The sequence below is a fragment of the Staurois parvus genome, unplaced genomic scaffold (genome assembly GCF_062004578.1).
Source record: "Staurois parvus isolate SC_StPar_1 unplaced genomic scaffold, SC_StPar_1.0 ptg002140l, whole genome shotgun sequence".
Classification (NCBI taxonomy): domain Eukaryota; kingdom Metazoa; phylum Chordata; class Amphibia; order Anura; family Ranidae; genus Staurois; species Staurois parvus.
Window position 1 is genome coordinate 6,464,105 of NW_028319936.1, and position 26,073 is coordinate 6,490,177.

Consider the following 26,073-nt stretch of genomic DNA (forward strand, 5'->3'; position numbering starts at 1 on the left):
TTGCAAACAAAAGAAGACTCTAAGTCTTCCTACAAAGCACTGAAGGAACCACTCTGAATGAGCTCTCTTCTGCCATCTTCCCATCTAGAAAGATGACCAAGTCATCCAATAGTGACAGCAACTGCATAGAGCAGCACTACAACAGGAGTCCTAATGAGAGGAGAGCCCTACAAATCATCATCATCATGGACAGGGAGTTTGGGCACTTTCGAGCACATTTCTCCCATCGGCTCCTACAGAAAAGATCCCTGAAAGTATCATCTAGCCAGGACACGTCAAAGATTTCGGCAACACCTTAGGTTCTATTCCTTCAACAAATGGTGAACATGTTTGTCAAGCTCTAATTAGAGATGAGCGAATTATTCAAAAATTCGATTCGGCTGATTCAGCGAATTTGCGGAATAAATTTGATTCGAGTCGAATATATTCGCTGCGAATTTAACTTATAAAAAGGGTGTTTCTAGGCTTCAGAGAGCCTTTATATTAGTGCAGAACACTGTACCTTTAATTTAAATGCCCTTGGAGTCTGCTGGGGAAGAGAAATAATACTGTCAGTCAGTATGACATGCAGATGAGTGCCTTCGATCTTAGAATCACCGCACACTTCACTCATTTGGGCAGTCACGGGGCCAAAACCAGAGTGTGGAGCCACAGTGTGGCGGTGGAGGCAGCAGCAATGGGAGGCCATACAGCACCCTATGAAAAAATGGAACCCACCAGCAGTGTGAGGAGACCTGAAAGTGGCACATGGCAGAGTGTGGCGATGGAGACAGCAGCAATGGGAGGCCGTACAGGGACCCATGACACACATGGTACGGGGGCCCATGGCAGATTACGGGCCTGGCAGCAGCAATGGGAGGCCCGTAATCTGCCAGCACCCTATGACAAAATGGAACCCACCAGCAGTGTGAGGAGACCTGAAAGTGGCACATGGCACATGGCAGAGTGTGGCGATGAAGACAGCAGCAATGGGAGACCGTACAGGGACCCATGACACACTCTGGACCTGGCAGCAGCATGAGGAGGCGGTACAGGGGCCCATGACAGACTACGGGCCTGGCAGCAGCATGAGGAGTCGGTACGGGGGCCCATGGCAGATTACGGGCCTGGCAGCAGCAATGGGATGCCCGTAATCTGCCAGCACCCTATGACAAAATGGAACCCACCAGCAGTGTGAGGAGACCTGAAGTGGCACATGGCAGAGTGTGGCGATGGAGACAGCAGCAATGGGAGGCCGTACAGGGACCCATGACACACTCTGGACCTGGCAGCAGCATGAGGAGGCGGTACAGGGGCCCATGACAGATTACGGGCCTGGCAGCAGCATGAGGAGTCGGTACGGGGGCCCATGGCAGATTACGGGCCTGGCAGCAGCATTGGGAGGCTGTACAGGGACCCATGACACACTCTGGACCTGGCAGCAGCATGAGGAGGTGGTACAGGGGCCCATGACAGATTACGGGCCTGGCAGCAGCATGAGGAGTCGGTACGGGGGCCCATGGCAGATTACGGGCCTGGCAGATGACGACAAGGCAGCCTCATCATCATCAATTAGGGTCTCCGCCTCACTACTTGCCCCCTCGGCTGTGTGTGGGTCAGGAGACAGACCTGTCTCTAGACTGGCTACCGAGCCACTCTCCTCGCCAGTACTTCTTCGCCTGGCTGCTGAAGAGGCGGCTGTCTCCCCCCGTTCCTGACCGCCCTCTGTTAGCTCTTCCTCACTGTACAGTGGGGCTGAGCCCACAGCATGCAATACTTCGCTTGGTGAGGGAACACCAAAGGACAGGGGCAGGTAGAGGACACGTGATTTCAGTGGGCTTACTCCCGGGCCATGCCAACTAACGGTTGTGTCTGACGTACCCACCGACCGTTGGCTGTAGGTGTCAGAGGTGACCTGGGAAGAGGAAGACGACCAAGCCAACCAATCGATGACAGCAGGGTTGTCGGTGGAGACACGACCGCTGGATGACACCGGATGACTAGTGCTGCCTCGACCCCTTCCTCTGCTGCCACGTCTGCTCGCTCCTGAAACATTGCCTCCTCTGCCACTCCTCTGCGTGTTGTCTGACATACTCTTTAATTCAACGATTCTGTGTCCCTGAGTAACGATTCTGTGTCCCTGAGTAACAATTCTGTGTCCCTGAGTAACAATTCTGTGTCCCTGAGTAACTATTCTGTGTCCCTGAGTAACAATTCTGTGTCCCTGAGTAACAATTCTGTGTCCCTCAGTAACGATTCTGTGTCCCTCAGTAACGATTCTGTGTCCCTCAGTAACGATTCTGTGTCCCTCAGTAACGATTCTGTGTCCCTCAGTATCGATTCTGTGTCCCTGAGTAACAATTCTGTGTCCCTCAGTAACGATTCTGTGTCCCTCAGTAACGATTCTGTGTCCCTGAGTAACGATTCTGTGTTCCTGAGTAACAATTCTGTGTCCCTGAGTAACGATTTTGTGTCCCTGAGTAACGATTCTGTGTCCCTCAGTAACGATTCTGTGTCCCTGAGTAACAATTCTGTGTCTGTCCCTGAGTAACAATTCTGTGTCCCTGAGTAACAATTCTGTGTCCCTGAGTAACAATTCTGTGTCCCTCAGTAACGATTCTGTGTCCCTCAGTAACAATTCTGTGTCCCTGAGTAACAATTCTGTGTCCCTGAGTAACGATTCTGTGTCCCTGAGTAACAATTCTGTGTCCCTGAGTAACGATTCTATGTCCCTGAGTAACGATTCTGTGTCCCTCAGTAACAATTCTTTGTCCCGAGTAACAATTCTGTGTCCCTGAGTAACAATTCTGTGTCCCTGAGTAACGATTCTGTGTCCCTCAGTAACAATTATGTGTCCCTGAGTAACAATTTTGTGTCCCTGAGTAACGATTCTGTGTCCCTCAGTAACAATTCTGTGTCCCTGAGTAACAATTCTGTGTCCCTGAGTAACGATTCTGTGTCCCTCAGTAACAATTCTGTGTCCCTGAGTAACAATTCTGTGTCCCTGAGTAACAATTCTGTGTCTGTCCCTGAGTAACAATTCTGTGTCCCTGAGTAACGATTCTGTGTCCCTGAGTAACAATTCAGTGTCCCTAACGATTCTGTGTCCCTCAGTAACAATTCTGTGTCCCTGAGTAACAATTCTGTGTCTGTCCCTGGGTAACGAATCTGTGTCCCTGAGTAACAATTCTGTGTCCTTGAGTAACAATTCTGTGTCCCTGAGTAACGATTCTGTGTCCCTAAGTAACGATTCTGTGTCCCTAAGTAACGATTCTGTGGCCCTAAAGTCTCTCTGGCCCTAACTCTGTCCCTAATACAGACAGGTCTGTCTCTCTTGAATGACCGGAGGCTAATGGAGAATTGTAAGATGGCCGCAATTTATAGCTCCACCATTACACAATGCTGGCTGGCTGGATGCTGATTGGCTAATGCTATCACATGTCATGAATGAATGCATTATGGGTCAGCGCGCCTTGTCTGTGCGCCTTCCCAGAGATCCCCGCTCCGTCGCCACACATGTCGCCACCATTTTTGGGAAAATTCGATTCGTGCATCCGATGTTTGCTAATTTTCGGATTCGGCGCGAATCGAATTTTTCCTGATCTTTGAAACGAATTCCACTTCGCCATGTTCGATTCGCTCATCTCTAGCTCTAATGTAAACTATTTGTACAAATCAAGTAGCAGTTCTTAAGAGGCCTGTTTGCCCAAGTCCTATTCGAAAGAAAAAGAATATTGCAATTCTTTTCTCTCAAACCATCAAATTGATTAACACCCTTCATTGGCTACTTTGATTTTCAGACATCCTTTTGGTAACCCGAGCAAAGATTGAAAAGCACCTCACAGTCTTGTTCAGAGCGCTCACTGGCAAGACTACAACACAGATGGCGTATTTTTGTTTTCACCTCTTTTCAAAACGTAATGCTCTGGCAAGTTTCCTTTGGTTCCAAAAGCCTGGTTTCTCAGTGTGGACAATGTTTTCTTGGTCTTTCGAACATAGAAAACCCCTGCATCTTTCTTTGAGTTCCATGAGCGTTGTTTCCATCTGGCATTTCTTCCTAAGGCGGGAGCTAAAGAAGAAACATTGGCAGGTGACTGCCTCTCGCCCTATCAGTAATCCAGCCAATTCTTTTTTTCTTCTTACAAACAATAATCGTGTCAATTGGTTTGAACTTTTCCATCGAAGCAATTGGTAGAAAAAGGCAAGCCTCGTTGATAGTTTGGAGTAAAGCACAAGCTTGGAAACTCAGCTGTCTTGCAAACAAAAGAAGACTCTAAGTCTTCCTACAAAGCACTGAAGGAACCACTCTGAATGAGCTCTCTCCTGCCATCTTCCCATCTAGAAAGATGACCAAGTCATCCAATGGTGGCAGCAACTGCATAGAGCAGCACTACAACAGGAGTCCTAATGAGAGGAGAGCCCTACAAATCATCATCGTGGACACTGAGTTTGGACACTTTCGAGCACATTTCTCCCATCGGCTCCTACAGAAATGATCCCTGAAATTATCTTCTTGCCAGGACACGTCAAAGATTTCGGCAACACCTTAGGTTCTATTCCTTCAACAAATGGTGAACATGTTTGTCAAGTTCTAATGTAAACTATTTGTACAAATCAAGTAGCAATTCTTAAGAGGCCTGTTTGCCCAAGTCCTATTCGAAAGAAAAAGAATATTGCAATTCTTTTCTCTCAAACCATCAAATTGATTAACACCCTTTATTGGCTACTTTTATTTTCAGACATCCTTTTGGTAACCCGAGCAAAGATTGAAAAGCACCTCACAGTCTTGTTCAGAGCGGTCACTGGCGAGACTACAACACAGATGGCGTATTTTTGTTTTCACCTCTTTTCAAAACGTAATGCTCTGGCAAGTTTCCTTTGGTTCCAAAAGCCTGGTTTCTCAGTGCGGACAATGTTTTCTTGGTCTTTCGAACATAGAAAACCCCCGCATCTTTCTTTGAGTTCCATGAGCGTTGTTTCCATCTGGCATTTCTTCCTAAGGCGGGAGCTAAAGAAGAAACATTGGCAGGTGACTGCCTCTCGCCCTATCAGTAATCCAGCCAATTCTTTTTTTCTTCTTGCAAACAATAATCGTGTCAATTGGTTTGAACTTTTCCATCAAAGCAATTGGTAGAAAAAGGCAAGCCTCGTTGATAGTTTGGAGTAAAGCACAAGCTTGGAAACTCAGCTGTCTTGCAAACAAAAGAAGACTCTAAGTCTTCCTACAAAGCACTGAAGGAACCACTCTGAATGAGCTCTCTCCTGCCATCTTCCCATCTAGAAAGATGACCAAGTCATCCAATGGTGGCAGCAACTGCATAGAGCAGCACTACAACAGGAGTCCTAATGAGAGGAGAGCCCTACAAATCATCATCATGGACACTGAGTTTGGACACTTTCGAGCACATTTCTCCCATCGGCTCCTACAGAAATGATCCCTGAAAGTATCGTCTTGCCAGGACACGTCAAAGATTTCGGCAACACCTTAGGTTCTATTCCCTCAACAAATGGTGAACATGTTTGTCAAGCTCTAATGTAAACTATTTGTACAAATCAAGTAGCAATTCTTAAGAGGCCTGTTTGCCCAAGTCCTATTCGAAAGAAAAAGAATATTGCAATTCTTTTCTCTCAAACCATCAAATTGATTAACACCCTTCATTGGCTACTTTGATTTTCAGACATCCTTTTGGTAACCCGAGCAAAGATTGAAAAGCACCTCACAGTCTTGTTCAGAGCGGTCACTGGCGAGACTACAACACAGATGGCGTATTTTTGTTTTCACCTCTTTTCAAAACGTAATGCTCCGGCAAGTTTCCTTTGGTTCCAAAAGCCTGGTTTCTCAGTGCGGACAATGTTTTCTTGGTCTTTCGAACATAGAAAACCCCCGCATCTTTCTTTGAGTTACATGAGCGTTGTTTCCATCTGGCATTTCTTCCTAAGGCGGGAGCTAAAGAAGAAACATTGGCAGGTGACTGCCTCTCGCCCTATCAGTAATCCAGCCAATTCTTTTTTTCTTCTTTCAAACAATAATCGTGTCAATTGGTTTGAACTTTTCCATCGAAGCAATTGGTAGAAAAAGGCAAGCCTCGTTGATAGTTTGGAGTAAAGCACAAGCTTGGAAACTCAGCTGTCTTGCAAACAAAAGAAGACTCTAAGACTTCCTACAAAGCACTGAAGGAACCACTCTGAATGAGCTCTCTCCTGCCATCTTCCCATCTAGAAAGATGACCAAGTCATCCAATGGTGGCAGCAACTGCATAGAGCAGCACTACAACAGGAGTCCTAATGAGAGGAGAGCCCTACAAATCATCATCGTGGACAGTGAGTTTGTTTTTTTTTTTTTTTTCTTTTTTTTGCCGTCAGACTGAATCATAAACCCGGGCTGTACACACCCAACCACTAGTTCACGTTCCTTGCATCATACTGGCAAAGCGTAGTATCAAAACACACACATTAAAAACATTACATATATACACTACTATCCAACCCCCCCCCACCCTCCCCCCACATTCCAAATCCCATCAGCCACCTCCTCCCCCAACCTCCGTCTATCAAGCGCTAATACATATGTGAGCTTCGCCATACACCACCTCACACAACCCTCCTCGGTTAACAACACCTTCTTTCTATACCATACACACCGTGCATCCCATACCACTTCCTTCACCACAGCAGAAACCACATACATTTTCCTCTTCACTTCCCGATCACCACCCACCAACCCCAACACTCCAGCCTCAAAATTAACTCTCCGCACCCCCACCACCTTTAGCACAAACTTATTCAACAACCTCCACACCTCTATTACAAAGCTGCATTCCCAAAACACATGTCTCACTGTTTCACACCCACCACACCCCTCTCTTGGGCACCGTTCACTCCTAACCAAGTCTCTCGCCTTTAAGAAGGCCAAAGAGGACAGGCAGTTATGGTAAGTCTGCCACGTAATCTCTTTCTGTCTATTTGTTACTCCCTTGACAGCCAAATTCCTCCAACACAAGTCCGCCACCCTAGTCCTCAAACCGCAAATGTTAGTCACTAGTTCCCCTCTCCGTAGCCACTTCCATAGCAATCCTTTATTTACAGCACCAAGCCCCAACTCACCCAACCTATTCTGCTCAAAAAAGGTCCTCATGCCTAAATAATAAGCGGGGGATACCAACGACAGTGGCTTCCTCAATCGTGTCAATTGGTTTGAACTTTTCCATCGAAGCAATTGGTAGAAAAAGGCAAGCCTCGTTGATAGTTTGGAGTAAAGCACAAGCTTGGAAACTCAGCTGTCTTGCAAACAAAAGAAGACTCTAAGTCTTCCTACAAAGCACTGAAGGAACCACTCTGAATGAGCTCTCTCCTGCCATCTTCCCATCTAGAAAGATGACCAAGTCATCCAATGGTGGCAGCAACTGCATAGAGCAGCACTACAACAGGAGTCCTAATGAGAGGAGAGCCCTACAAATCATCATCGTGGACACTGAGTTTGGACACTTTCGAGCACATTTCTCCCATTGGCTCCTACAGAAACGATCCCTGAAAGTATCGTCTTGCCAGGACACGTCAAAGATTTCGGCAACACCTTAGGTTCTATTCCTTCAACAAATGGTGAACATGTTTGTCAAGCTCTAATGTAAACTATTTGTACAAATCAAGTAGCAATTCTTAAGAGGCCTGTTTTCCCAAGTCCTATTCGAAAGAAAAAGAATATTGCAATTCTTTTCTCTCAAACCATCAAATTGATTAACACCCTTCATTGGCTACTTTGATTTTCAGACATCCTTTTGGTAACCCGAGCAAAGATTGAAAAGCACCTCACAGTCTTGTTCAGAGCGGTCACTGGCGAGACTACAACACAGATGGCGTATTTTTGTTTTCACCTCTTTTCAAAACGTAATGCTCCGGCAAGTTTCCTTTGGTTCCAAAAGCCTGGTTTCTCAGTGCGGACAATGTTTTCTTGGTCTTTCGAACATAGAAAACCCCCGCATCTTTCTTTGAGTTACATGAGCGTTGTTTCCATCTGGCATTTCTTCCTAAGGCGGGAGCTAAAGAAGAAACATTGGCAGGTGACTGCCTCTCGCCCTATCAGTAATCCAGCCAATTCTTTTTTTCTTCTTTCAAACAATAATCGTGTCAATTGGTTTGAACTTTTCCATCGAAGCAATTGGTAGAAAAAGGCAAGCCTCGTTGATAGTTTGGAGTAAAGCACAAGCTTGGAAACTCAGCTGTCTTGCAAACAAAAGAAGACTCTAAGTCTTCCTACAAAGCACTGAAGGAACCACTCTGAATGAGCTCTCTCCTGCCATCTTCCCATCTAGAAAGATGACCAAGTCATCCAATGGTGGCAGCAACTGCATAGAGCAGCACTACAACAGGAGTCCTAATGAGAGGAGAGCCCTACAAATCATCATCGTGGACAGTGCGTTTGGACACTTTCGAGCACATTTCTCCCATCAGCTCCTACAGAATTGATCCCTGAAAGTATCATCTTGCCAGGACACGTCAAAGATTTCGGCAACACCTTAGGTTCTATTCCTTCAACAAATGGTGAACATGTTTGTCAAGTTCTAATGTAAACTATTTGTACAAATCAAGTAGCAATTCTTAAGAGGCCTGTTTGCCCAAGTCCTATTCAAAAGAAAAAGAATATTGCAATTCTTTTCTCTCAAACCATCAAATTGATTAACACCCTTCATTGGCTACTTTGATTTTCAGACATCCTTTTGGTAATCCGAGCAAAGATTGAAAAGCACCTCACAGTCTTGTTCAGAGCGGTCACTGGCGAGACTACAACACAGATGGCGTATTTTTGTTTTCACCTCTTTTCAAAACGTAATGCTCTGGCAAGTTTCCTTTGGTTCCAAAAGCCTGGTTTCTCAGTGCGGACAATGTTTTCTTGGTCTTTCGAACATAGAAAACCCCCGCATCTTTCTTTGAGTTCCATGAGCGTTGTTTCCATCTGGCATTTCTTCCTAAGGCGGGAGCTAAAGAAGAAACATTGGCAGGTGACTGCCTCTCGCCCTATCAGTAATCCAGCCAATTCTTTTTTTCTTCTTGCAAACAATAATCGTGTCAATTGGTTTGAACTTTTCCATCGAAACAATTGGTAGAAAAAGGCAAGCCTCGTTGATAGTTTGGAGTAAAGCACAAGCTTGGAAACTCAGCTGTCTTGCAAACAAAGAAGACTCTAAGTCTTCCTACAAAGCACTGAAGAAACCACTCTGAATGAGCTCTCTCCTGCCATCTTCCCATCTAGAAAGATGACCAAGTCATCCAATGGTGGCAGCAACTGCATAGAGCAGCACTACAACAGGAGTACTAATTAGAGGAGAGTCCTACAAATCATCATCGTGGACAGTGAGTTTGGACACTTTCGAGCACATTTCTCCCATCGGCTCCTACAGAAATGATCCATGAAAGTATCGTCTTGCCAGGACACGTCAAAGATTTCGGCAACACCTTAGGTTCTATTCCTTCAACAAATGGTGAACATGTTTGTCAAGCTCTAATGTAAACTATTTGTACAAATCAAGTAGCAATTCTTAAGAGGCCTGTTTGCCCAAGTCCTATTCGAAAGAAAAAGAATATTGCAATTCTTTTCTCTCAAACCATCAAATTGATTAACACCCTTCATTGGCTACTTTGATTTTCAGACATCCTTTTGGTAACCCGAGCAAAGATTGAAAAGCACCTCACAGTCTTGTTCAGAGCGGTCACTGGCGAGACTACAACACAGATGGCGTATTTTTGTTTTCACCTCTTTTCAAAACGTAATGCTCTGGCAAGTTTCCTTTGGTTCCAAAAGCCTGGTTTCTCAGTGCGGACAATGTTTTCTTGGTCTTTCGAACATAGAAAACCCCCGCATCTTTCTTTGAGTTCCATGAGCGTTGTTTCCATCTGGCATTTCTTCCTAAGGTCGGGAGCTAAAGAAGAAACATTGGCAGGTGACTGCCTCTCGCCCTATCAGTAATCCAGCCAATTCTTTTTTTCTTCTTACAAACAATAATCGTGTCAGTTGGTTTGAACTTTTCCATCGAAGCAATTGGTAGAAAAAGGCAAGCCTCGTTGATAGTTTGGAGTAAAGCACAAGCTTGGAAACTCAGCTGTCTTGCAAACAAAAGAAGACTCTAAGGCCCTGATTCACTATTGGGCGTGGGCGCATATTTATGGGCTTAAGCCCAATTTTCATGGGCGTCCGTCCATTTTTGACCCTGCAACCTAATTCACTATTGAGCAGAGCCCATAAGCAGACGCCCAATCTAATTCACAAAAAGACACACGCCCGGAATCAGACTCACAAAAGCAGACTTGCTAAGAAGCACGTCTAACACCATGAAAAATCACTGTAGAGACATGTTCACTTAGAAATTTGCTTTGCCAAATATCAGGACTTCACTTTAAACAATATCTGCTATTTCCAAAAAAATTAAGAATGTGTTAAAAAACGTTTTTCTCAAGGAAATCGACACAGTAAAAATCTAGATGCCCGTGCAGTGTCTTTGGCAGATAGAACTGAGCATGTGCAGAACACATTTTAGTCCTCTGCCATGGGCGTTTGCTTTTTAGCCACTGACTAATAGTGAATCTGATTGTGGATTCCTCTGACAGCCGGCACTCGGTCGCGACTACTGTGTTTAATAAACAGCATTAAGCATATCTTCATGTAATCTAATTAGATTTCCTTCGTTTTAGTGATTATATTTTTGTTTCTTATCCTTTATAATTATTTCTGTTATGATTTTACTTATTTTGAAGGTCTAGATAAAATTTATTTTGAAAGCTGAATGTAAAAATAAAGGTCCGCAATAAAAAAAAAATAAAATAAAAATAACAGCGTGGGTCCCCCCTCTCATCCATACCAAGCCCTTCGGGTCTGGTATGGATATCAAGGGGGAACTCCATGCTGAAATTTTAAAAAAAAACAGCGTGGGTCCCCCTCAATATCTATACCAGACCTTTATCCGAGCATGCAGCCCGGCAGGTCAGGAAAGGGGGGGGGGGACGAGCGAGCGCCCCCCCCTCCTGAACCATACCAGGCCACATGCCCTCAACATGGGGGGGGTGCTTTGGGGCAGGGGGGCTCCCCCCCCCAAAGCACCTTGTCCCCATGTTGATGAGGACAAGGGCCTCTTCCCCACAACCCTGGCCGGTGGTTGTGGGGGTCTGCGGGCGGGGGGCTTATCAGAATCTGGAAGCCCCCTTTAACAAGGGGGCCCCCAGATCCCGCCCCCCCCCCCTACGTGAATGATTCTGCGGTACACGGTCCGCAGACTCATTCACAAAAAAACTAAGTGTGGTGTAAAAAAAACACAGTACAGGGTCTTTGACAAGTCCTTTATTAAAACAATGTCCCCCGAAGTAGATCCAACGTCAATCACGGCGGCGGCGGCGGCGGCAGGGACCCGAAAAAAGAAAAAAAAAAAAAGGTTCCGCTCCAGTCTGAGGCTTCCAGCCTAGTGAAGAAGAGGCTAGCTGACAGTTCTTATATAGGTATGGGGCGGGGCCAGCCAGGCACATCATCCCCGCCCCTTACCTATTTGAGAAATGTCACCCTGTCTCTCCACTGAGGCTAACTAGCTGAATGCAGGAGACAGTCTGACATTTCTTATATAGGTATGGGGCGGGGCCAGCCGGGAACAGCAAGCATGTGACATGGGGCGGGTCACTCAGATGATGTCCCCGGCTGGCCCCGCCCCATACCTATATAAGAACTGTCAGCTAGCCTCTTCTTCACTAGGCTGGAAGCCTCCGACGGGAGCGGAACTTTTATTTTTTTTTCGGGTCCCTGCCGCCGCCGCGATTGACGTTGGATCTACTTCGGGGGACATTGTTTTAATAAAGGACTTGTCAAAGACCCTGTACTGTGTTTTTTTTACACCACACTTAGTTTTTTTGTGAATGAGTCTGCGGACCGTGTACCGCAGAATCATTCACGTAGGGGGGGGGGCGGGATCTGGGGGCCCCCTTGTTAAAGGGGGCTTCCAGATTCTGATAAGCCCCCCGCCCGCAGACCCCCACAACCACCGGCCAGGGTTGTGGGGAAGAGGCCCTTGTCCTCATCAACATGGGGACAAGGTGCTTTGGGGGGGGAGCCCCCCCTGCCCCAAAGCACCCCCCCCATGTTGAGGGCATGTGGCCTGGTATGGTTCAGGAGGGGGGGTGCTCGCTCGTCCCCCCCCCCCTTCCCTGACCTGCCGGGCTGCATGCTTGGATAAGGGTCTGGTATGGATATTGAGGGGACCCACGCTGTTTTTTTTTTTACATTTCGACGTGGAGTTCCCCCTTAATATCCATACTAGATCCGAAGGGCTTGGTACAGATGGGAGGGGGGACCCACGCTTTTTTTCTATTATTTATGCAATAAAGGGAATTATTTTACATTCAGCTGTCAGTGGGGAACCCCGCTGACAGATGAAACATTAACTCATGGCTGTCGCTCCTACAATCCCGCATGAGTTATGTTATCAACTCATGCGGCGTTTTAGTAGTGAAAACCAATGCAGCGCTCATGTTTCAGCTGTCGGCGGATTTCCCCACTGACAGTTGAATGTCAAAGTATTGCAGGGATTTAGAAACAGTTCTTTAAATAACTGGCGTGGGGTCCCCCCTCCCATCCATACTAAGCCCTTCGGGTCTCGTATGGATGTTAAGGGGTACCTCCACGCTGAAATTAAATAAAAAACAGCATGGGGTACCCCCCAAAATCCATAACACATACTTATCCGAGCATGCAGCCCGGCAGGTCAGGAAAGGGGGGGGGGACGAGCGAGCGCCTCCCCCCCTCCTGAACCATACCAGGCCACATGCCCATACCAAATTATTCAAACATTTGTAAACAGACCAATTAACTGAAATGGTTTGGCATTTGTACCCCAAATATGACGTTCCCTGAGGCGTTGGTAAACCGAGGTACGCCTGTATTAGTATTGCAATCCTTTGTATTGGGATACATAGAACCATCATACATGTGAATTGGCAACATAGCACAACATTTGTGTCACATTGGAGATATCTGGCTAGTTAAACTGACCATGCCCAGGGACCTAGGATTGATTCACAGCACAGAAATACAGGCTGGGTTAGCAATGTAGCTCCGTGGGTTAGTGGTTAGCACTGCTGCCTCACAACTCTAGGGTTGTCGGTTCGAATCCCAACCCCGGCGAGGTAGTAGCATGATCTCCGTGTGTGGCTGTCTTCACATACATGTTCTGGCAACATCTTTGCATTCTGTCTAAATGATCCCTAAAATGTGAATTAGAATGAGGCCTTGTCTGTTGAAACACCTTCAAAGCTGCACCTTATGTGAATGTCATACAATGGTATAAGATAAGGGCCTGAATCACTAATAGATTTGATAATGATGGTTTACACTCCACCCACTTTTGTGAAGGATTTGGCAAGCAAAGAGCTGACAGAGAGAGAGAAGAGTGAGACGAAGAAGAGTGAGCAAGAGATACATATGAAGAGTGATAAAGAGAGACATTCAGAAGAGTGAGCGAGAGAGAAGAGCGAGCCAGTGAGACGAAGAAGAGTGAGCGAGAGAGAAGAGCGAGCCAGTGAGACGAAGAAGAGTGAGCGAGAGATACATACTGAGGAGTGATAAAGAGAGACATTCAGAAGAGTGAGCGAGAGAGAAAAGACTCGGTTGGTGAATCCACACATCAAACTTGTCACAAATCCTGGCGTGCATTTTTCCCCCAAATGCATAGCAGACCCTTATCCCAGCAGGCAGGTACCGCACGCCTTCAAAGATTTATTTCCTTTGTTGATTTTCCTGCTTCGCTCACACTATATGCAATTGAAAATTACTCTTTAAGTTGCCAATTTTACTGTGTTTTCTAGAGAATTACTAACTAGTTGTGTTTTCAATTGTGTGTAGCATTGCGATTTCTATTTGAGTCTAGATGTTAAATTGCTAATAAATGGCCACAATTCTCAAATACCTTAGAACTCTCGCTGCAACAAATGGTGTATGTTAATACACTCACATTCATTATATCCAATATCAGGTATGATGTCAATGCACAAATCGCACCTGAAATTGCACACCCTGGATGTGACTTGTCATGTGATTGGCATGGCCAGCAGCTTGCTCTTTGCATGGCAAATTGCACCCAATGTTACTGGGGGCCAACACCACTGTCACATCTAATCCGATGCGGCAATTGTCCAACTTACAGTGAAGTTGCACGAGTTCACAATCCAATTGGATGTGAACAGAGCCTACAGTGGCCAATAGGGTGCGACTTGGTCTACGATTTGCAAGTCGCCTGTCATGCCAATTGCATGGCAATCGCAAACAATGTTACTGGGGGCTACCCGGTCACATTAAAGCAGATTTCTAAGTGGTGTTATTGACACCACAGTCACATCATGTGACTTGCATAGAAGTTGCATGATTTCAAAGTCGGGGTACATGGTGATTTCAAGTGCAATTTGCAAGACATTCGACATCGATCTCTCAGCAAATTGCATGAAAAGTAGTGTATTCATTACTCTATTATTACTTGCGGCTCCTACCAAGTTTGAACCACAACAATATGAACGCTCCAATAGCGTGCTCATTGAGTGGGACTTGGCATGTGATTTGCACAACATGCAAGCTGTAAATCATCTGCAAAGTCGCACCCTATTGTCTGCTATTAGAGTGACCACATGGGTGCGTTTCAAACACTGATTTCTATAGTAGTACATGTACTACTTTAGTGGCAATTTGCATAGAGATCTGTGTCAGATGTCTTGAAAATTGCATTGAAATGGTCAACTTTACTGTAAGTTGCATGATTTGTAAATCAGCTTTGCCCAGAGTGTAATGTTTGGTGATGTTTGATTTCTGGAGTGTTTTACAAATTGATGGGAAATTCACCATACTAGTCAAATCGATTTGTCATTTTCAGTATTGCATACAAGATGTGGTCATGTGACTGTCTTAACTCATGCGAGAATCTGGAGGGAATTGTGACCATAGTAGCAATAAAGGTTCCAATTGGGGTTCCCTTTCACATCCCTGCTCAATGTTCTGTTGTATGCTGCACACGTACATTTCACTGTATATATCTTTCTGATTTGTGGGGCCTGTATACCAAGGGTTAATGCAGGTAGGAAGCGGATTCATCAGGTGAAAACACTTTCACTGACCAAACTAAGGTCAGTGGTGGGTGTGGCTTCATTGGGTGTGGGGCCTTGTTTTGGCACGCTCCAAATACAACCTAGCTTATATAAAGATGTGCAGTAGGGAGTGATTTGGCCTGTTACTAGGCCGGGTGGTTTGTGACTAAGTCCTTGCTTGTAGTGGTTTGGGGGAGGAAGAGATTTTGTGCTGAATTGCCCCAGACACCACTCAGGCTGTGTTTGGAAGTGGGCTGGAAATGTTTGCATATTTTTGGCCTTGTAAAGTGTGTTTGTGTGTTATTGCACAATGATTGTGTTTTTTTCTCTTTGCATTGAAAGCCTCACACATGTCAATCGTTTTGTTTAAAATCTGCTCTTGTTTTTAATTTTGCTTGCTTATTTAGACTCAAATGCTTTTTTCTTACAAACCTGCTGACAAATGTATGTGTAGGGTGTTTGTAGAGGTGGGAGGGGTTTTTCACATATGTCTTGTTTTCTTTATATTTTGATGTGTAGACTTTTTTTGTGAATGGATCTTTATACTAAATGATTGTGTAAGTAAACCTTATGTGCACGAAAATGTTACTTGATTCATCTTCCCCTTTGTTTCCTGCTATAACCTGAGCACACACAGTTCATTAGAAGTATCTTTAGATTGTAAGCTCTTATGAGCAGGAGTGTTTTATTTTTGCCACATCAATCCTATTTTTGTGACTCACCAAGATATTGACTGTACCTACTTGTTCCTGCTGACCAAATAAATGAAGATATATTTGATCAATAAATGTTTCACCGATGTTTTTGTGTTTATTTTATGTTCAATATATGAACAACCTTAATAGTTACTTTGTATACTTATATAATCTGCTCAAATGTAGCTTGTAAGAGCGTGAATATGCAAGTGGGTGCAAACTGGCTTTTTCAAAACCAAACAAAAAAATAAAAAACCTGCTTGCACCACAATATTGTTATGTACTAATGAATATGTCACATTCACTGTGCAGCCAGCTACAGGTTCTCTACAATTTGATTTACAGTAATAAAATAGTCCCCACTGTATGTTGATTTTTGGCCTTTGGCAACAAATATATATTAGCCAAGGTTTAAAAAGAAAAAAATCACTAAAACACACATTCGCGAAAGCTATCATAGCCGTGCATAGAAATGAGCGATCGTGCATAGATATGCGCGATCGTGCACAAATAAACGCCAAACAGGTGTCCCCCATGGCGCACGAGCAGCTATCCTCCTGGAAGTCCGTCATCTGGTGCGCGCGCACCCGGAAGTGGTTGTTGGGAGTGTAAGTGGATGAGAAGTGGTTGGAGGTTTTGTGTTGGTTGAAAATTTTGATAACTTTATTGGCATTTGGACATGGCGAGAGCACAGTTCTCAACTGAGGAGATGATCCTTATATGTAAAGTAACTGTGGCCATTGCAAATATGTTTATAACATGTGAGGGACAAGTAATTGTAATTTTGTGGGTGGGGCCTAGCAGAATCTCACTTGGTGCACATGCTACTTATCTGTACATTAGCTCCTGGGTATTGATGGGTCAATTATATTAACCACTTGCCTACTGGGTACTCATACCCCCTTCCTGGCCAATTTTCATCTTTCTGCACTGTTACCCTTTGAATGACAATTGTGCGGTCATGCCACATTGTACCCATCTTAAATTTGTATCAGTTTTTTCAGACAAATAGAGCTTTCTTTGGGTGGTATTGACTTGCTGCTGTGAGTTTCACTTTTTGCTCGATAAACCACAAAATAGCTCATAATGAATAAAAGTCTGTTTATATTATAACATTTGGTAAACTGGTAATTTAGCAACACTGATGTGCGTTGATGAGGCGGCACTGCTGGCCACAGGTGGGCGGAACTGTTGGGTGGCACTGGTGGGCACTGATCATCGGGGCCGACCCCTGCTTTGATAACTGCTGGTTCTCGGCAGTACTTTCCACACATTCTGACAGCGTGATGAAAGTGCAGCCAAGACCCGGCAAATGCATTTCCCGGTGATCAGCGTGTCATTGGACATGGCTGATCACATGGTAAAAAGCCGCTGTGATTGGTCTTTACCACATCACGTGATCAGCTGTGTCCTTAGGACACAGCAATCATGGAGAGCGCGTTCTGCCAGGATGTCATATGACACCCTCCCAGAGCTGCCTGGATGCAGTGTAGCATTATTCGGCTATCTGCGGTCGCCAAATAGGTAACCAGCTAGGCCTTCATGGCTAATCTTTGAATATCTGGACATGTATACTGCGTATAATGCATTACATTCTACAATGTGTTGGTGTACATGGTATAACAGTGTGCAATGCGTTGCTGGATTCTGCATGACAGTGGACAGCGTATCACAGTGTGCAATGCGTAGCTCCAGCCTGCATGACAGTGTACAGTGCATTACAGTCTACAATGTGTGGGTGTACACGGTATCACAGTGTGCAATGCGTTGCTCCATCCTGCATGACAGAGTACAGTGCATTACAGTCTACAATGTGTGGGTGTACACGGTATTACTTTGTACAGAGTATTACAGTGTGCAATGCGTTGTACACTGCAGTGTGCACTAAAGCATTTTACACTCATGCACTGTACACACTAACGCATTTGACATTTCTAGTGTGCAATGCGTTAGTGTGCAATGCCTTGGACAGTACAATGCATTTGCAGTATTGGTGTATGTTTATTAAGCACAGATAATTCATCTGATTTTAGTTATCAAGGAGAAGTCTTCTCTGTCCCCCTGTTTATGAGGTGGAGGACAATTGTTTTCCGAAGAGGAGAGGAGACTTTTTTTCAAGGAGATCTGTATAGATTTCCAGAGATATGTGTAGATGGTTGAGGGGCTGCATGTGATCTCCGGAGATAATTGTGATTAATGATCACCTGAGTTAAACCAGTGAATGAAAAGTGTAAAAAAACATGGATTGAAAATAATCTGCACTGACCACTGTGCTTTGTCAAGCCACATATTGGCACATTCTGGTGTCACACAGATGCGATGTGAAATTTGCAGTGTTTTCTGTGCAAGCGCTGCACCGCATCACAACCGCAACCCCTTCATGCCACCTGCTGCGGCTTTCTAGGTGAAGTTACCAACACACCAATATTGGTACACAAAGCGTATTGCGATTTGCCAAATTGGATGGCATGCCTATTCACACCCATGTGCATACCCTGAAAAAGGGTCCTGCACATTTTTGGCCCGGATGCGGTGCAATTTGAGGTGTACAAAATGTTTGTCTCTAATTGCAACGCACACAAATTGCATGTGATTTGCCCAGGAGTGCGGTGTTAGACCACAATGCATGTATGTGAAGCCAGAATAAAAGGATGTGGATTTTGTCTATTTTTACTTGCGCATGTTAACATTATGGAAGTGCGTTATTCTTCTGTTTAACATGCTATAGAAATGCAACATGCATTTGGATGTAGTGTTTTTGTATGTGCATTTTGGAAGTATTCTAAACACACATTGACCCTAGGGCCACACCATATCTTATGCAGGCCATAGATGGGTCGAAAATCGGCCGATTTTTCGGCCGAAAATAAAATCGGCCGATTTTCGGATCGTTAGTGGGCTATTTGTTCGGCCGTTTTTCGGTATTTTGGCAGATTTTTTTTTTTGGTAAAGTTGGAAAAAAACGGCCGAATTTGCCGATCGGCCGATTTTCGCGGCAATGATGGGCAAATCGGCCGATTTTTTTACTGATAAAAAATCTGCACATGAGCAGTGACCTGCAAGAGGAAGACAAAAAGAAGAAAAAGAAGAAGAGGATGATGATGATGAAGAAGAAGAAGAAGAAGATGATGAAGAGGAAGAAGAGGATGATGATGAAGAAGAAGAGGAAGAAGAAGAGGAAGAAGAAGGATGAAAAATGAGAGGAATTCCAGTATGGCAAAAAGTGTCCCTGCAGAGAGCTCCGCTATTTCTTTGACAGTTCCTTGACATTTACAGCGGTTGCAACATTGTATCTATTTGTTTCCGAATAAAAACATCTGTATCCGAAATGGATACAAATACATTGTTGCAACCGCTATAAATGTCAAAGAACTGTCAAAGAAATAGCGGAGCTCTCTGCAGGGACACTTTTTGCCGGCTGTAGACGGGATGAAAATCGGCCGATTTTTTTTTTACCATTGCTGGTAACGTCGGCCGCTTGAACAACCGATTTTTCATTTTTTAAAAGAAAAATCGGCTGTTTTTCTCCCCGTCTATGGCCTGCATAAGCATTAGTGTGCCTGGGGGAGGGGGGGGCCTTTGGCCTTTCCAAACACAGTAGATGCTCCAAGAATGTTTCCTTGAACTCTTGAAATGGTTAAAAAGGAAAGACACTCTAGATAGCCTGCACTGAGAATTGACTGTCATGATGACGTGTCAATGATTATTTGCTCTCATTTTTCAGGAGTGGTACTGCTTGCGGTTGAAGCTGGTAGAAATCCACCTTCACGTCCTCCACTCACCTTCACTTGTGGCCAGTGGATATTTTGTGGCCGCAGGCAAGAACTGGCATCGAGGACCTGCATAATGACCCTGGCATGCCAGAGGTGGTTTGGAAGCAGCACAGCAATTTGACCATCCCTTTCCTCTATGTTGGTTTTAGGGTGCAGAATTGCTTCTCGTTCGTGAACGGACTGTCGCCGGATATCAGAGTCCCCATATTTTCAAGATATGTTTTAGCCATGTTGGCTTATTTTTATGTTATTTTCCAAGTGTGTCGCACCTAACCGCACAATAGTGTGGTGCCATGCGTATTTGTGGCTGTGAATGGGGCTGTTTTTAATAGACGTGTGTAGGTGCAACAACGTTTTCATCATGGTACCTGCGCACATCTACATAGGGCATTGCATTTCTTTGCTGTGCTGGAAAATGTGTGTTCTTGCATGCGTTTCTGCACCACCAATGGTGTGAACAAGTCCTAAGGGCTGGTTCACACTATAGAAACAGTCTAGATGTGTTCCTGATGGGGTTTTTTCATGCCCTTTTGGCATGCATGTTTAGTGTGTTCCAGTACATTTTGGATGCGTTTTGGACATGTTTACATTGCATTTTTGTATCCCTTCCACTTATTTTTTTCTATTTTCTTTGTATTCAATGTAGTTAGGGACATGTGCGTTTTAGTACATTCAAGGACGTTTCAATGTGTTCCAGTACAGTTCTGTGCAGAAACAATGCAGCGCTGATGTGAACTATGACATTGACAACCATATAACCTTCTTTCTGTGCGTTTGTGATGCTGAAAAAGCAACTGAAACACATGTAGTGTGAACTGGCCCTAAAGGTTATTAGAGGTCAGGGAACAGGACTGACCAGGAATTGTGAATTCAATCAGACTAGTGGTGAGATACAATCAGCAATTGTATAATAATGTGAGATCTGAGCTGTAGCTGATAGAAAATGAGACACATTCACTTGATCAGTAAATAGATAGTTAAAGAGTGGGGCGGTGATCCATAGATTTGCATATGGGACAGGTGATGATGGGGTGGGGGAGGGGGTCAAGTTGTATAAGGAGACAGATTTAAAAGAGAAAAAAATTACAATGAAATATACACGGCATGAAACTTGCACATGACCTAATTGGCAGAAGAACAGTACGCAAGTAACATTCATCCACTTTCTAGTCACTAGGCAAAATCATAATTGATTGATCAATATTCCTGCCACAACCCAGAAAATTGATCTCCATTTTTTTGGGATGTTGCTAAGACTGGGATTAGAACCCATGACCCAAGTGCTGTAAGTTCTGAGCTCTAACCACTAAACCACTGTGGGAAACACAGTTTGAGCTATAATGTAGAATAGTTACATTGTTTAAAAATGATAAAGCGAGCGCTGGTCAAATGATATAGACTAGTAAAATGGTATTACACAAGATAAATATAACCACGAACAGTAGTGCATGAACTCGTGAAAGGTCATCCACCCCTGTGACAGTGTACTACACTATTGAGCACCTTTCTGGCTCCTGTGGCTGAGGTAATTCCTCCCCAGGACCATTTGGGCACCCACCCTGATGGATGGATGGATGGAGCTGGATGACTAACCCATAGCTGCCAGCATACCGCTGCACCCCCAGATGTGCGATGTGTATAACCCATGCACATTAATACTTTTTTTCTGGTGAGTGTAGACCAGTCCCAAGGGTGGTTTACCTTTCACGAGTTCATGCACTACTGTCCGTCACGGAGAGACCACACGTGCCATTCATAGGCACTCTCTGAGTTGGTACTCTCACACGAAGGACATTCCATTATTCAGGAATGATTCTATGAACTTATTTTAGCACGATTTACCAGTTTACATCATTATTGCAATTCTTTGCACTTTTTGGTTTTTACATGCGTTCATTATTGATCACATGCATTTATAGCGCTGCACTTGTCTTTAACATAGAATAGTTATGTGATTAAAGAGAATGAAGATATATAACTATATTGGGAAATTAGAAGTATATAAATTATTTGAGATATAAGTGTGAAAATGTTTAACATTTGAATATAGAATGTATGACATTCATTAGTAAATGCAATACTTTCCTGATCATTTTGGAGAAACAGCAAAAAAAAAAAAATAGCAAAAGAGAATTTTCAGAATGTAATAGTACAGCTGTATTAGAATTTTCTATCAGGAAAACGCCAATGTTAATAAAGCCCGCGCTTATGCGCCATCTAGCGAATATATCCGGTATTGCACCTAAAGATGTGCCAGACGGGATACCTCATTCACTAATGGCAAAGTAGTCAGTAGACGCTCGTTAATGAGCTTGCTAGACGCTGGTCAGACGACTGATTGATTGACCGGAGTCTGCCTGAATGGTCAGACTCTGCTGATAGACTCACATCTTAGTGAATCAGGGCCCAAGTCTTCCTACAAAGCACTGAAGGAACCACTCTGAATGAGCTCTCTCCTGCCATCTTCCCATCTAGAAAGATGACCAAGTCATCCAATGGTGGCAGCAACTGCATAGAGCAGCACTACAACAGGAGTCCTAATGAGAGGAGAGCCCTACAAATCATCATCGTGGACAGTGAGTTTGGACACTTTCGAGCACATTTCTCCCATCGGCTCCTACAGAAACGATCCCTGACAGTATCGTCTTGCCAGGACACGTCAAAGATTTCGGCAACACCTTAGGTTCTATTCCTTCAACAAATGGTGAACATGTTTGTCAAGCTCTAATGTAAACTATTTGTACAAATCAAGTAGCAATTCTTAAGAGGCCTGTTTGCCCAAGTCCTATTCGAAAGAAAAAGAATATTGCAATTCTTTTCTCTCAAACCATCAAATTGATTAACACCCTTCATTGGCTACTTTGATTTTCAGACATCCTTTTGGTAACCCGAGCAAAGATTGAAAAGCACCTCACAGTCTTGTTCAGAGCGGTCACTGGCGAGACTACAACACAGATGGCGTATTTTTGTTTTCACCTCTTTTCAAAACGTAATGCTCTGGCAAGTTTCCTTTGGTTCCAAAAGCCTGGTTTCTCAGTGCGGACAATGTTTTCTTGGTCTTTCGAACATAGAAAACCCCCGCATCTTTCGTTGAGTTCCATGAGCGTTGTTTCCATCTGGCATTTCTTCCTAAGGCGGGAGCTAAAGAAGAAACATTGGCAGGTGACTGCCTCTCGCCCTATCAGTAATCCAGCCAATTCTTTTTTTCTTCTTACAAACAATAATCGTGTCAATTGGTTTGAACTTTTCCATCGAAGCAATTGGTAGAAAAAGGCAAGCCTCGTTGATAGTTTGGAGTAAAGCACAAGCTTGGAAACTCAGCTGTCTTGCAAACAAAAGAAGACTCTAAGTCTTCCTACAAAGCACTGAAGGAACCACTCTGAATGAGCTCTCTCCTGCCATCTTCCCATCTAGAAAGATGACCAAGTCATCCAATGGTGGCAGCAACTGCATAGAGCAGCACTACAACAGGAGTCCTAATAAGAGGAGAGCCCTACAAATCATCATCGTGGACAGTGAGTTTGGACACTTTCGAGCACATTTCTCCCATCGGCTCCTACAGAAATGATCACTGAAAGTATCGTCTTGCCAGGACACGTCAAAGATTTCGGCAACACCTTAGGTTCTATTCCTTCAACAAATGGTGAACATGTTTGTCAAGCTCTAATGTAAACTATTTGTACAAATCAAGTAGCAATTCTTAAGAGGCCTGTTTGCCCAAGTCCTATTCGAAAGAAAAAGAATATTGCAATTCTTTTCTCTCAAACCATCAAATTGATTAACACCCTTCATTGGCTACTTTGATTTTCAGACATCCTTTTGGTAACCCGAGCAAAGATTGAAAAGCACCTCACAGTCTTGTTCAGAGCGGTCACTGGCGAGACTACAACACAGATGGCGTATTTTTGTTTTCACCTCTTTTCAAAACGTAATGCTCTGGCAAGTTTCCTTTGGTTCCAAAAGCCTGGTTTCACAGTGCGGACAATGTTTTCTTGGTCTTTCGAACATAGAAAACCCCCGCATCTTTCTTTGAGTTCCATGAGCGTTGTTTCTATCTGGCATTTCTTCCTAAGGCGGGAGCTAAAGAAGAAACATTGGCAGGTGACTGCCTCTCGCCCTATCAGTAATCCAGCCAATTCTTTTTTTCTTCTTACAAACAATAATCATGTCAATTGGTTTGAACTTTTCCATCGAAGCAATTGGTAGAAAAAGGCAAGCCTCGTTGATAGTTTGGAGTAAAGCACAAGCTTGGAAACTCAGCTGTCTTGCAAACAAAAGAAGACTCTAAGTCTTCCTACAAAGCACTGAAGGAACCACTCTGAATGAGCTCTCTCCTGCCATCTTCCCATCTAGAAAGATGACCAAGTCATCCAATGGTGGCAGCAACTGCATAGAGCAGCACTACAACAGGAGTCCTAATGAGAGGAGAACCCTACAAATCATCATCATGGACAGTGAGTTTGGACACTTTCGAGCACATTTCTCCCATCGGCTCCTACAGAAATGATCCCTGAAAGTATCGTCTTGCCAGGACACGTCAAAGATTTCGGCAACACCTTAGGTTCTATTCCTTCAACAAATGGTGAACATGTTTGTCAAGCTCTAATGTAAACTATTTGTACAAATCAAGTAGCAATTCTTAAGAGGCCTGTTTGCCCAAGTCCTATTCGAAAGAAAAAGAATATTGCAATTCTTTTCTCTCAAACCATCAAATTGATTAACACCCTTCATTGGCTACTTTGATTTTCAGACATCCTTTTGGTAACCCGAGCAAAGATTGAAAAGCACCTCACAGTCTTGTTCAGAGCGGTCACTGGCGAGACTACAACACAGATGGCGTATTTTTGTTTTCACCTCTTTTCAAAACGTAATGCTCTGGCAAGTTTCCTTTGGTTCCAAAAGCCTGGTTTCTCAGTGCGGACAATGTTTTCTTGGTCTTTCGAACATAGAAAACCCCCGCATCTTTCTTTGAGTTCCATGAACGTTGTTTCCATCTGGCATTTCTTCCTAAGGCGGGAGCTAAAGAAGAAACATTGGCAGGTGACTGCCTCTCGCCCTATCAGTAATCCAGCCAATTCTTTTCTTCCTCTTACAAACAATAATCGTGTCAATTGGTTTGAACTTTTCCATCGAAGCAATTGGTAGAAAAAGGCAAGCCTCGTTGATAGTTTGGAGTAAAGCACAAGCTTGGAAACTCAGCTGTCTTGCAAACAAAAGAAGACTCTAAGTCTTCCTACAAAGCACTGAAGGAACCACTCTGAATGAGCTCTCTCCTGCCATCTTCCCATCTAGAAAGATGACCAAGTCATCCAATGGTGGCAGCAACTGCATAGAGCAGCACTACAACAGGAGTCCTAATGAGAGGAGAGCCCTACAAATCATCATCGTGGACAGTGAGTTTGGCCACTTTCGAGCACATTTCTCCCATCGGCTCCTACAGAAATGATCCCTGAAAGTATCGTCTTGCCAGGACACGTCAAAGATTTCGGCAACACCTTAGGTTCTATTCCTTCAACAAATGGTGAACATGTTTGTCAAGCTCTAATGTAAACTATTTGTACAAATCAACTAGCAATTCTTAAGAGGCCTGTTTGCCCAAGTCCTATTCGAAAGAAAAAGAATATTGCAATTCTTTTCTCTCAAACCATCAAATTGATTAACACCCTTCATTGGCTACTTTGATTTTCAGACATCCTTTTGGTAACCCGAGCAAAGATTGAAAAGCACCTCACAGTCTTGTTCAGAGCGGTCACTGGCGAGACTACAACACAGATGGCGTATTTTTGTTTTCACCTCTTTTCAAAACGTAATGCTCTGGCAAGTTTCCTTTGGTTCCAAAAGCCTGGTTTCTCAGTGCGGACAATGTTTTCTTGGTCTTTCGAACATAGAAAACCCCCGCATCTTTCTTTGAGTTCCATGAGCGTTGTTTCCATCTGGCATTTCTTCCTAAGGCGGGAGCTAAAGAAGAAACATTGGCAGGTGACTGCCTCTCGCCCTATCAGTAATCCAGCCAATTCTTTTTTTCTTCTTACAAACAATAATCGTGTCAATTGGTTTGAACTTTTCCATCGAAGCAATTGGTAGAAAAAGGCAAGCCTCGTTGATAGTTTGGAGTAAAGCACAAGCTTGGAAACTCAGCTGTCTTGCAAACAAAAGAAGACTCTAAGTCTTCCTACAAAGCACTGAAGGAACCACTCTGAATGAGCTCTCTCCTGCCATCTTCCCATCTAGAAAGATGACCAAGTCATCCAATGGTGGCAGCAACTGCATAGAGCAGCACTACAACAGGAGTCCTAATGAGAGGAGAGCCCTACAAATCATCATCGTGGACAGTGAGTTTGGACACTTTCGAGCACGTTTCTCCCATCGGCTCCTACAGAAATGATCCCTGAAAGTATCATCTTGCCAGGACACGTCAAAGATTTCGGCAACACCTTAGGTTCTATTCCTTCAACAAATGGTGAACATGTTTGTCAAGCTCTAATGTAAACTATTTGTACAAATCAAGTAGCAATTCTTAAGAGGCC

At 44.1% G+C, this 26,073-nt stretch overlaps 11 non-coding genes and 1 pseudogene across 11 annotated transcripts; all 12 read right to left on the reverse strand.

Annotated features, from left to right (window-relative positions):
* Nucleotides 1-47: 47 nt before the first annotated feature.
* On the reverse strand, nt 48-264 carry LOC149432497 (small nucleolar RNA U3). The gene has a single exon (XR_016309094.1). It is a non-coding gene; the product is annotated as a small nucleolar RNA U3 (small nucleolar RNA).
* A 4,016-nt stretch (nt 265-4,280) lies between these two features.
* Nucleotides 4,281-4,494, reverse strand: LOC149432498 (small nucleolar RNA U3). Its single transcript, XR_016309092.1, has one exon. It is a non-coding gene; the product is annotated as a small nucleolar RNA U3 (small nucleolar RNA).
* A 725-nt stretch (nt 4,495-5,219) lies between these two features.
* LOC149432499 (small nucleolar RNA U3) lies at nt 5,220-5,433 on the reverse strand. Its single transcript, XR_016309045.1, has one exon. It is a non-coding gene; the product is annotated as a small nucleolar RNA U3 (small nucleolar RNA).
* Nucleotides 5,434-6,159: 726 nt separating this feature from the next.
* On the reverse strand, nt 6,160-6,297 carry LOC149432500 (small nucleolar RNA U3; annotated as a pseudogene).
* A 1,011-nt stretch (nt 6,298-7,308) lies between these two features.
* Nucleotides 7,309-7,522, reverse strand: LOC149432501 (small nucleolar RNA U3). Its single transcript, XR_016309080.1, has one exon. It is a non-coding gene; the product is annotated as a small nucleolar RNA U3 (small nucleolar RNA).
* A 725-nt stretch (nt 7,523-8,247) lies between these two features.
* Nucleotides 8,248-8,461, reverse strand: LOC149432502 (small nucleolar RNA U3). Its single transcript, XR_016309063.1, has one exon. It is a non-coding gene; the product is annotated as a small nucleolar RNA U3 (small nucleolar RNA).
* A 724-nt stretch (nt 8,462-9,185) lies between these two features.
* LOC149432503 (small nucleolar RNA U3) lies at nt 9,186-9,399 on the reverse strand. Its single transcript, XR_016309097.1, has one exon. It is a non-coding gene; the product is annotated as a small nucleolar RNA U3 (small nucleolar RNA).
* A 12,581-nt stretch (nt 9,400-21,980) lies between these two features.
* On the reverse strand, nt 21,981-22,194 carry LOC149432504 (small nucleolar RNA U3). The gene has a single exon (XR_016309085.1). It is a non-coding gene; the product is annotated as a small nucleolar RNA U3 (small nucleolar RNA).
* A 725-nt stretch (nt 22,195-22,919) lies between these two features.
* On the reverse strand, nt 22,920-23,133 carry LOC149432505 (small nucleolar RNA U3). Its single transcript, XR_016309081.1, has one exon. It is a non-coding gene; the product is annotated as a small nucleolar RNA U3 (small nucleolar RNA).
* Nucleotides 23,134-23,858: 725 nt separating this feature from the next.
* Nucleotides 23,859-24,072, reverse strand: LOC149432506 (small nucleolar RNA U3). The gene has a single exon (XR_016309072.1). It is a non-coding gene; the product is annotated as a small nucleolar RNA U3 (small nucleolar RNA).
* Nucleotides 24,073-24,797: 725 nt separating this feature from the next.
* LOC149432507 (small nucleolar RNA U3) lies at nt 24,798-25,011 on the reverse strand. Its single transcript, XR_016309065.1, has one exon. It is a non-coding gene; the product is annotated as a small nucleolar RNA U3 (small nucleolar RNA).
* Nucleotides 25,012-25,736: 725 nt separating this feature from the next.
* Nucleotides 25,737-25,950, reverse strand: LOC149432508 (small nucleolar RNA U3). Its single transcript, XR_016309060.1, has one exon. It is a non-coding gene; the product is annotated as a small nucleolar RNA U3 (small nucleolar RNA).
* Nucleotides 25,951-26,073: the final 123 nt, after the last annotated feature.